Consider the following 11683-nt stretch of genomic DNA (forward strand, 5'->3'; position numbering starts at 1 on the left):
AATAACCCAAATGTCTATCATCTAATGAATGGATGAACATAATATAGTTGTGTCCATATAAATGACACATTTGATAAGAGTCATATATCCAAAACATCTGAAGAACATCACAACTCAAAAATAGACACATAATTTAATTAAAATATGGGCAAAAAATTTGAGTAGATACATCTTCAAAAAAAGATGTCCCAATAGCCAATAAGGCATGAAAAGATGCTCAAAATTATTAGCTATTAGGGAAATGCAAGTCAAAATCACAATGAGATACCTCTTCACACACACTAGGATGACTAAATAAACAAAACTAACAGTAACAAGTGTTGGTGAGGATGTGGAAGGATTTTACAGTACTATTGCTGGTGGTATTGTAAAATAATGTGACCAGTTTGGAAAACAGTTTAGCAGTTCCTCAACTAGTTAAATATTGAAGTGCCATATAATCTAACAATTTCATTCCTAGGTAATTATCTAAGAGAATGAAATGAAAACATGTTAAAAAAAAAAAAACCTTCTATGTGAATGTACACAGCAGAATTATTTGATTATTTGTAACAAACAAAAATAGGAAACAACCTAAATGTCCATCCACTGATGAATGGATATACAAAATATAGTGTTAGTCATAGAATGAAATATTATTTAGCCATAAAAAGCATGGAGTACTATAACATGCTATAGTGTGACTGAACCTTGAAAACACTACTCTAAATTTTTTAAAAAGTCACAAAAGACTGTATTTTATGTAATCAAATTTATATGAAATTTCTAAAATAGGCAAGTCTATGGAATAGAAAGTAAATTAGCAGTTGCCTAGAGTTGGCAGGGATTAGGGGGATTACAGGGTGGTAACTAAAGGGTACAGTGTTTCTTTTTATGATGATGAAAACATTTTAAAATTGATAGTGATGATGGCTGCATGATTCTGTGAATACACTAAAAGCCAATCAGTTGTATGCTTTAAGTGGGTAGACTGTATGGCATGCAAACATATCTCAATAAAGGTGTTTTAAAATATATTTTTTTAAAAGTGAGTGTCATAGAATGAAACATGTTCTAAATGTGGAAATAGATAGTATTACGTAGACACTTGATAATCAGCAGGCTCCCTAGAGGAAATGACATCTACATGGTAACATGAATATTAGGTTGGACTAGATAGTTGAGGATAGGGCATAAGTAGATTTCTGCACGGAAGATAACATAAAGAGGAATATATGTATATATATTCCAGGAAGAAAAACAGTAGGTTCTAGAATTAAGGAGTGATGAGAAGTTTAGCAAATGAAAAAAATTGAAGAAACTTAGTATCTAGAGTGTTTATTAGGGGCTGATAGATGGAGGTGAGAGAAGTGACAAATGAGGCTGGAGAAGATCATAGCCTTATAAACTAGATTATGATATTTGAATATTTTCTTAGATTTATCGAGATATTATTAAAACTCTTGTTAGGAGTTGAACTTATCAACCTGATCACAACCTGGCTTGTCAGAATGGCTATCATCAATAAATCAAAGAACAACAAGTGTTGGCGAGGATGTGGAGAAAAGGGAACTCTCATTCACTGTTAGTGGGATTGTAAATTGGTACAGCCACTATGGAAAACAGTCTGGAGGTTTCTCAAAAAATTAAAAAATGGATATACCTTTTGACCCAGCAATTGCACTTCTTGGTATTTATTCAAAGAAAACCAAAACAATAGTTTGTAAAGTTCTATGCATCCCTATGTTCATGGCAGAACAATTTACAATAGCCAACATATGGAAGAAACCTAAATGCCTGTCAACAGATGATTGGATAAAGAAGTTATGGTTCATATATGGATATTTACAATGGAATATTACTCAGCCATTAAAAAAAAATGAAATCCTACCATTTGCAACAACATGGATAGAGCTGGAGGTTATGCTGAGTGAAATAAGTCAGACAAAGAAAGATAAATACCGTATGATTTCACTTATATGCAGAATCTAAGGAAAAGAAAAAACTAATCAAAACAGACTCACAAATATAGAGGACAATCTGGTGACGACCAGAGGGGAGTTGCGGGGTTGGGAGAATAAGGTAAAGGGTTAAAGAACTACAAATTAGTAGTAATGGCTAAGTGGAGAGCCAAAGGAAAGAAAGTACAATTAGGGGGATCATTTTATAAACTATATGTGTCTAACCAATGTACTATATACTTAAAACTAAGAATAAAATAAAATTTAAAACATTTTTGACATTTCTTTAACACAAAAATTAAAGATAAAAAGTCTACCTTTACTTTTCTTTGAAATTGGAAATATTGGTTTTTAAAATATTGGTTCATTGACCACCAGGTGATTGGCAACCAATAAAAGGTAGGTGTCATTAATATAATACAAATGTAATAAGGTGATATTCTGAGGTGTTGATTTGGCTTTTACATTTTTCTATTCACCTTGAGGCTATATTTATCAATTTAGTCACAGCAAAAGAGCAAAAAAAAAAAAAGCTTTCATTTCAGCAACCAAAACTTTAGTTTCAAAATCCTAAATCCTGTCATTTAGAAATTAAAACTTATGCCATAAGTGGTTTAGAAACCTAAATATTCAGATTGATTGATTGATTGATTGATATCTTCTGCTACTTCACTTTCAACTAACATCCCTGTGACTGGATAAAGTAAGTCCAGAAAAGTTAAAGATGAAGAAATAAAACAAGAATTTAAATCTGGTGATTCCCTACAAGAGAATCAGACATCTAGAAATGTTTTTCTCTGAAGCCAGGAACAGACAAATATGGCACCTCAATCTGGTACACCTGGAAGGCCACTGTGCCAACATGAAACAATGTGTCAAAATAAACCAATGATCTTTGTGGACCCACCATCAATAAGAAGTGATTGAGGATACCATGATAAAAACAATCATAAATACATGACCATGACCTTTATTAGACATATTTTACCTCCCAAGAAAAGGCCTTGGCCTTAATTAAATCTCCAAGAGAAACAACCCCATAAGTTAGACCAATTTTCTAAATTTAATATTTGGCACCTGGTAGAATGAAGCCTCAAAATTAAAATTAAATTTAATCATAGAAAAAATCATAATCCTTATACAAGAGTTATTGCCTAAGAATTGTAGCCACTAAACCAATAAAAACCACTACTATTCACTGAGTGCTTATAAGGTGGCAAGTATTAGCTGTTTTACACAGGTTATCTAAATTCATTAATAGTAAGGTGTATTCTAACAATGTTCCCCCTGAGCAAGTGACAGACTCATCTCACTTTGATGATAAAAGTTGGTATCAGTACACCCTCTTACAGTTGCTTAGCACCATACACCTGAGATAAATATCAGAGTAATTGTTCTCACATTTGGCAGTTTTAGATCTAGAAATCTGAGGTTCCCGTTCACACTATAATTAACTTAGTATTCACACCCCTATCTTTTAAAGCCACTTCCCATTAGCAAGACCTTTATGATTTCCCAGCAGAATTGGCAATATTATTTCTATCAAGCAAAATACAATAATATGTTAGAGATATTCGCTGTAAAATAAATAATGTTAAAGGCTCTACCTTGTTTTAGGGCTATCCTTAGCCTTTGAAAAAATTAATTGGCCCCACAGGCTTAGATAAATTTTAAAGTTTTGAAGAGGGAATTAGACAGGGAGGAGGGCATTAAAATTATTATATCTTCTTTTCCTAAGGCACCCCCCTCAAAGCCCACTCAGAAAGGAAAATGTGTGCTTGAGGCCTTGCTCAGTAGGAACTATCAAGAACTCTACCACATTCAGCTGTGACCTTTACCGTATATTTCTAAAAAGTGAATTCGGCCTCCTGCCCTGCCAAAAGGTCTAAATAAACTTTACAGTTTTGACCTTAGCTAACTGTGGAGCAACCAGATAAACTGACATCAAAGAATATTTGCTTTTATTTTAAAAACATTTCTTTCATGCTCGTAAAATTTAAAGGTAGGTTGAATGAGAGTGCTGATGGTATAGCAGAAAGATAGACTGGATAAGTAACGGGTGGTTTCTTTTCTCTTAAGCTGGTAAAACTGCTAATGAAAAACACATATAGAAAAAAGAAAACAGTTGCTTCTATCGATCTCACTATTGGGTACATTTTTCTGTCTTTTCAGTGTGTGTGTGTGTGTGTCGTGTGTGTGTGTGTGTGTGTGTGTGTGTGTTTAAATCATTGCAATAAGGCTAACATTACAAAGAAGAAATGTTAAACCCCTCAGATATGAAAATATCCACAGGTATTTTCCCTGACCTTGCAAAAGTAAAAAAGCATGAAATAGTTTGCCAAGAAGAACAGATGTTTCTGTTGTATATTTCTTACTCCCTGGGCATGTTTGAGAATTCTAAATATAAATGTTCAAACAGACAGGCTGCAAACACACAGGAAGTTTGGGGGAGAGTGAGGATTCGTTTAGGCAATTCAATCTGATTCACAACTTTGCACATGAATCAAAAATCAGGAAAATTAGAAAAAGGGCCATTCAGACATATTAACTTGTATATGACATACATCTTAAAAAGAAAACAAATTCGGAGAGGTAGCCAGTCTCATGACTAACTTAATCTACATAAAGAATAAATAGAAACAAGTTTCAAAGACATGCATACTAACTTTATTTTTCATGATTATCTCAATGTTCTTACATGGCAGATTTCAAGGAATCACATCTGTAAATTCCCATATTAAGTACAATTTTATATATTAAATTAAAAAATGAAAATCTCTCAGCAAAAATGGTAAGGAGGTCAAAATGAATATTCTAACTAACTAACACATTACTTGGCACATAGTCATCTAATATACAATATAGGATTAATCTTGCTAATAAGGATGCTATAAACAAATTAGCTCTGAGCCTCCAATGGATAGTGGCTACAATTTTTCATTTCCATATTTAGGTGATCTCTCTGACATATAAACAATAAACAGTCTCCTTCACAATAGTAATAAAGTTTATTATCATGAACATAGTATGTTTCTAGGGAATATATCATTATGATGTCAACATAGGTTGTTCCTGACTTCAGTCCCCCTCATAAGATCAACTAGCAACTGTCCATAGACAAGACACCACTGAGAAAATTCCAGAACCTAGGGGTTAAGGCTGAAGTACTCCACTGGACCGCAGAGATGGAGAAGGACATTAAAGGGATGAGGAGCAGCTACACTCTGACCACATTGCACTCCCCCAGGCTGACACAGCACCACACCAAAAGGTCCTCTTTCTCTGTTCTACAGTTTCTCCAGTGGGAAAAAGAGAGTCCAAGGCTGACATTCAGCTTTCTCTGATTATGGCACACTTACCTGGAGGCCCACTCAGATCTTATCTAACAAGGATCACTAGGGGACTCTGTAGGGCTTTACAACTGGAGATCAGAAAAAGATGAAGAAGGGATCTAGGTTTATAGCAAACAGTGCTCACATCTCAGACTGCATTCCTTCTTGCAGTGGAGTTTGAGCAAAGATCTCAGCAAATAGCTCTGCCCACCTCCAGAGCTGAACTTGTGTCCCCATCTGGCTAGGGAGCTCAGTTGGCAATTCTGCCTTATTCGGGACCCCAGTCAACAAACCTTACTAGGTCTGGAGTCCATTCTACTTTCCACACATGCAGAAAGCAAATATGAAGCCCTGTTCAACTTCTGAATATAGTCTGCTACCCTAGGAAGCCTGACCAGGGAATCCAGGGAACCCTAGAGTCCATTTCACAGCTGGCATTGGGCAGGAAGCTGCCCAAATGTTAAGTATAGCCTCTGGCTCCACATAATCAAGGAGCTGAAGAGCAACCCTGAACAACTTCAGAATCCAGACTATGGTACCATCCAGCCACAAAGCCAGGCTTTGATACATTACTGAAAGCAGCTTGTGGTCTTGTCCAGGAAGGAAGCCCAGCTAGTGACCCCACCACAACATGAAGCGTAGCTTGGAGCCCCACCTGACTAGGAAGCCTAGCCAATTACCCCATCTGACCATGGAGCTCAGTCTCTAGCACCTCCCAGCTGCAGAATACAGACTGAGGCAGGCAGCTCCCAACCAAAGAGTCCAGCCAGCAATCTTGCCCAAAAGTGCAACACAACCAGAGAGATCTGCTTGGCCATGAAGCCCACTCTGCAGCCTCTCCCAACTTCGGGCCACAGTCTGCAACCTCTCCTGATCATAAAGAACAGCTCGAGGTCTTATCCAGCCTTGGAGCACTGCCTGTGGCCCCACCTGAACACAGAGTCCAGTCAGTGGTGCCATCTGGTTGTAGAGCAACCTAAGACTCCAGCTCACCAGGATCGATTCTGGAGCCCAACTTATAGTCCTGCCCAATATTGGAGACCAACAAGTGGCACCACCTTGCAAGAAAACATGACCTGTGACCCTGCCTGACCAAAAGTGACTGCAGAGCTACTGGCCTTATCTGACCAAGGACCACAGCCAGTGGCCCAGTGTAATCAGGGAGACCACACAGTGGCCCCTCTTGAATACAGAGCCCATCCAACAGACCCATCAAAATGTCAATCTAGCCAGTGGCACCCCAGACCTCAGAGGCAGCAATTGATTTACCAAATGCCTTCTTACCCCCAACTGGCTTAAGAAAGTAGGAACAAAAGCAGGTCATATCCACTAAGGATGGGCAAAACTATACATTTACTATCATGGCCTCGGGCTGTACTCTTTCTCTTGTTTCCATTATTTCTGGACATTCTACAGAGTATCATATTAGCCCAAAATGTTGATGATGTCATGTTAATTGGACCCAAATGGCAAATATCGGCAAATGCTCTGGATTACTTGTTAAGCCAATATGGGCACAGAAGAATGGGAAATGAACACTGATAAGATTCTGAGGCTGAGGTCTATCAAATAAGAGAAATTTTTAGGGAATCTAGTGTTCTGAGGCTTCAGTAGGGCATCCCATCTAATACAAAGAATGAGATCTTGCATCTTATACCTCCTGCCACTTAAAAGAATCAATACTTCATAGTTATCTTCAGATTTTGGAGTTAGTGTATTCTACACTTTGGACTATTGCTCCAACCTATTTATCAAGTGATGCTAAAATGCTAGCTTTGATTGGGCCCCAAAGGGGGAAAACAAAGGCATTCTATAACAAGTTCAGGCTGTGAACTAGCAGCGCTGACACTAGGACAACAGGACATGGCAGATCACACTATACTAAGGGTGCAATGTTTGGTAGAGAAAAACATGCCACAATGCCATATGAAACATCTGGAAAGATTTGATGTGAATGTTGCAAATCGGAACAAAAACACCTAAGGTTCTGGATAAATTATTTATGCTATCTGCCAGAATGGACTATAAACCTTTCAAAAACCACTTTCTGAGGGGAGAAGGCTAGAGTGATTCATATGATAATGCATGAGGGTCAGTGATATCAGAGTAAACTCGACTTTAGCTTAGTATGGATAGAGATACAAATATAAATATATTTAGATGTGCGTTTATATTCTGGATGGAATGCACATATATATCCCCTTGTTCAGTCAGCAAGAGGGCCTAGAAGCAATGACACTTCAGTAGCACCTGCAAACATAGAGTACAGATCTTGGTTTCTAAAACCATTCTCCAATAAAAGGAACTCGAGCTCTTTGAAGAAATGATTGATTCTAGGGCTGGAACAAAAATTGTAAATACACAATGTGATTCTGGAGTGTCTTGTTGTATGTGATAGTAGTATGTCAAACAGACACAGAGGCCAAGTGAAAGAGCTACTAGTGGCCAAAGCTGCAATAATATTTGCAATAAAATAACTATAACCTAAAGTGTAAAATTCAGATACATGACTTATACTGATATAAATACAAGATTTAATAAATGAATGAATGAATGAATAAAAAAATAAAAAAATAAAAAATAAATAAAGGAGAAGAGGCAAACTCCCCACACAGAAGAATTCAAATAATTTGTGTAGATACTTCCCCTTTCCAAAGATAGGGAATATCTCCTTGCTCATTAAGTAGGGAATGTGTATAGTGTATTCCTTCCAAAGAATAAAGTATGAAAAGAGGAATAAAGAGTAAGTTTACAGTGGAGAAACCTGACAAATCAGCCAAATTATCAAGGTTAACATCGACAAGAAAAAATTATATTGAGGAGGTTTGGAGAAACATGTGGAGTGAGAAATGTCCCCAGATCCCTCCCCTTGAAACACCAATAAGCTGAACATCTAAAACTCAACAAAAAACACACAAACTGCACACCAGCACATCTGAGCGTGGGATATGCACATAAGTGCTACCATAGGTCAGCCCCGGGTGTCAGCCAACATTATACTTAATGGTGAAAAACTAAAAACCTTCCCTCTAAGATCAGGAACAAGGCAAGGCTCTCCACTATCACCACTGTTATTCAATATAACATTGGAGGTCCTAGAGACTGCAATCAGACAAGAGAAAGATATAAAAGGCATCCAAATAGGAAACGAAGAAGTCAAACTATCACGGTTTGCGGATGACATGATTCTCTATATAGAAAACCCTAAAGACTCCACAAGAACACTACTAGAAACAATAAGCAAATATGGTAAAGTTTCTGGATTAAAAAATCAATGTTCAAAAATCCACAGCATTCCTATACTCTAATAACAAAGTGTCAGAAAAAGAAGTGGAAAAATAATTCTTTTTATAATAGCAACAAAAAGACTAAAATATCTAGGAATAAATCTAACAAAACATGTGAAGGACCTATAATAATGAAAACCACAAGACCCTATTAAAAGAAATCAAAGAAGATACAAAGAAATGGAAAGATATTCCGTGTTCTTGGATTGGAAGAATCAACATAGTTAAAGTGACCATATTATCTAAAGCATTATACAGATTTAATGCAATCCCCATCAAAATCCCATCGGCATTTTTTAAATAAATAGAACAAAAAATCATCAGATTTGTATGGAAGCAGAAATCACCCCGAACTGCCAAAGCCATCCTGAGAAAAAAGAATGAGGCTGGAGGCATTACTCTACCCGACTTCAAATGATAATACAAAGTGACAGTAATCAAAACAGCATGGCATTGGCAGCAAAACAGACACACGGACCAGTGGAACAGAATCGAGAGCCCAGAAGTAAACCCATATTTATATGGGCAAATAATTTTTGACAAAATAGCCAAAAACATGCAGTGGAGAAAGGAAAGCCTGTTCAATAAATGATGCTAGGAGAACTGGAAAGCCACCTGCAAAAGAATGAAACTAGAGTGTTGTCTATCACCACACACCAAAATTAACTCAAAATGGATAAATGACCTGAATACAAGACCTGAAGCAGTCTATGGCTACTCTGAATGCGTCCGATCCCACCTGATCTCAGAAGCTAAGCAGGGTCAGGCTTGGTTAGTACTTGGATGGGAGACCATCTGGGAATACCAGGTGCTGTAAGCTAAAAAAAAAAACCTAAAACAATAAAATGCATAAAAGAAAACATAGGAACTAAACTCAAGGACCTTGGACTTAAAGAAGATTTTATGTATTTGACCTCAAAAGCAAGGGAAGTAAAAGCTAAAATAAATGAACGGAATTACATCAAATTAAAAAGCTTCTGCTCAGCAAAAGAAATCGTCAACAAGTAGACAACCATCTGAAGGGAAAATATATTTGCAAGCAATGCCTCCTATAAGGGCCTAATATCTAAAATATACAAAGAACTCATGCAACTCAATAACAACAAAAAAATAAGTGTTCCAATCAAAAAATGGACAGAGGACCTGGGCAGACACTTCTCCCTAGAATACAAATGGCCAATGACTATATGAAAAGATGCTCAACATCACTAGCTATTAGGGAAATGCAAATCAAAGCCACAATGAGATACCATCTCGCACCTGTTAGAATAGCTGTGATCAACAAGATAAGTAATAACAGATGTTGGAGAGGATGAGGAGAAAAAGGAACCCTCATACACCGCCGGTGGGACTGCAAATTGGTACAGCCACTATGGAAAACATTATGGAGTGTCCTCAAAAAACTAAGAATTGATCTACCATATGAGCCAGCAATACCTCTACTGGATATTTACCCCCAAAGACTTGAAAACCCATATCGGAAAAGATATTTTCACACCAATGTTCATAGCAGCATTATTCACAGTGGCCAGGACATGGAAGCAAGCGAAGTCTCCTACGATAGATGATTGGGTAAAGAAGCTGTGGTATATATATATATATATATACAGTGGAATGTTACTCAGCTATAAGAAGAGATGAAATACCGCCATTTGCAACAACATGGATGAATGGGGAAAAGGGGGTCAAATATGTGGTGGCAGAAAGAAATCTAACTATGGGAGGTGAACACACAGTGTAAATATATATATATATTACTATTAAAGTGTACAGCTGAAACATTGGATTTCATTAACCAATGCCACCATAAAATAAATAAAATTAAAAAATCATATTGATAATATGTACCTTTCATATGATGTGATGAACATAGCACTTGCCCTCTGTGATCTCTTTTCCAAAAATACATAAGTTCCATGAGAAAAAAAAATCAGAAAAATCCCTATTGAGAGACATTTTAAAAATATCTCCCCAGCACTCATCAAAACACTCAAGGCCATCAGAAACAAGTGAAATCTGAAACACTGTTTCAGCCAATGTAAGCTTCAGGAGACACAACAATTAAAGGTAATATGGTATCCTGGTTAGGATCCTGGAACAGAAAAAAAGATGTTAGGTAAAAGCTGAAGAAAATATGAATAAATTACTCACTTCCTTTAGTAAAATGTATCAATACTGTTTTTATTAATTATAACAAATTCACAATTCTAATGTAAGATAATAATAATAAGGAAAACTAGATACTAGGTATATGAGAAATCCCTGCGCTATATTCTCAATTTTTCTGTAAATCTAAAATTTTATTAAAATTAAAATTAAAATTTTTAAAAAGAAGTGTCTTGAATACTACTGAGATTGAGCATCTGACTATGGCATATTACATACATATGTAAACAGAACTATCCATCAAGATCTGGATATTGCTAGACCCAACAAGTTATAAAATCGGGTGATCTCAGCAGAAAAAAAAAAAAGGAGAAAAAAAAAACACTTTAAAATGGAAATAGAACATTTGCAAGTGGCCTAAACGAGTCCGGAAGGCCTGCGTAAACTGCCCAAACAGGTGGCCAAGACCTCCATCTCAGTCTCATACCAAACATTATCCCTCAGTTCACATCTGTAAACTGGTATGGGTTTCCTGTGAACTGCTTATAGAAGTGCTGATTGGGTTTCAGAATGGAAACAGCTTAACTAAGTGATGCCCTAAAAGGGTAGAGCTTGGGGCAATGATACACTTGGTATGGAAAAGAGGTGTGGCCTGACTAAAAGATATACACAGACTCACAAACAGTATAAAATGGCTTAGCTGGCTGGTCAGCTGGCACAAAGTGAGAGGGTATTTGTATTAAAACACACATCAGAGAGTATTTATGGTAAAAAAAAAAAAGATAATAAAAAATCAGTGCACAGAATTACTTGGTCAGTAGATGCAATACAGCCTCTATCCTCAGTGATTGTAAAACGAACTCATGAACTGAGAACCGTGGTTGCAGAGATGAAGGCTATCTTTGCAGATATTAGTAGCTATGTTGCTGCTGAATGTCTGAACCTCAAACAGCAGAGACAAACAGAACCTTTATTGAAGTGACTACCATCTATTTCATGGCTGGTTATTTCTTGGAAT

General features: G+C 36.7%; 1 pseudogene; it reads left to right on the forward strand.

The window, feature by feature from the left end:
- Window positions 1-9265: 9265 nt before the first annotated feature.
- On the forward strand, window positions 9266-9379 carry LOC120588582 (uncharacterized; annotated as a pseudogene).
- The last annotated feature ends 2304 nt before the right edge of the window (window positions 9380-11683 follow it).

The sequence above is a fragment of the Pteropus medius genome, unplaced genomic scaffold (genome assembly GCF_902729225.1).
Source record: "Pteropus medius unplaced genomic scaffold, Ma_sr-lr_union100, whole genome shotgun sequence".
Lineage (NCBI taxonomy): Eukaryota > Metazoa > Chordata > Mammalia > Chiroptera > Pteropodidae > Pteropus > Pteropus medius.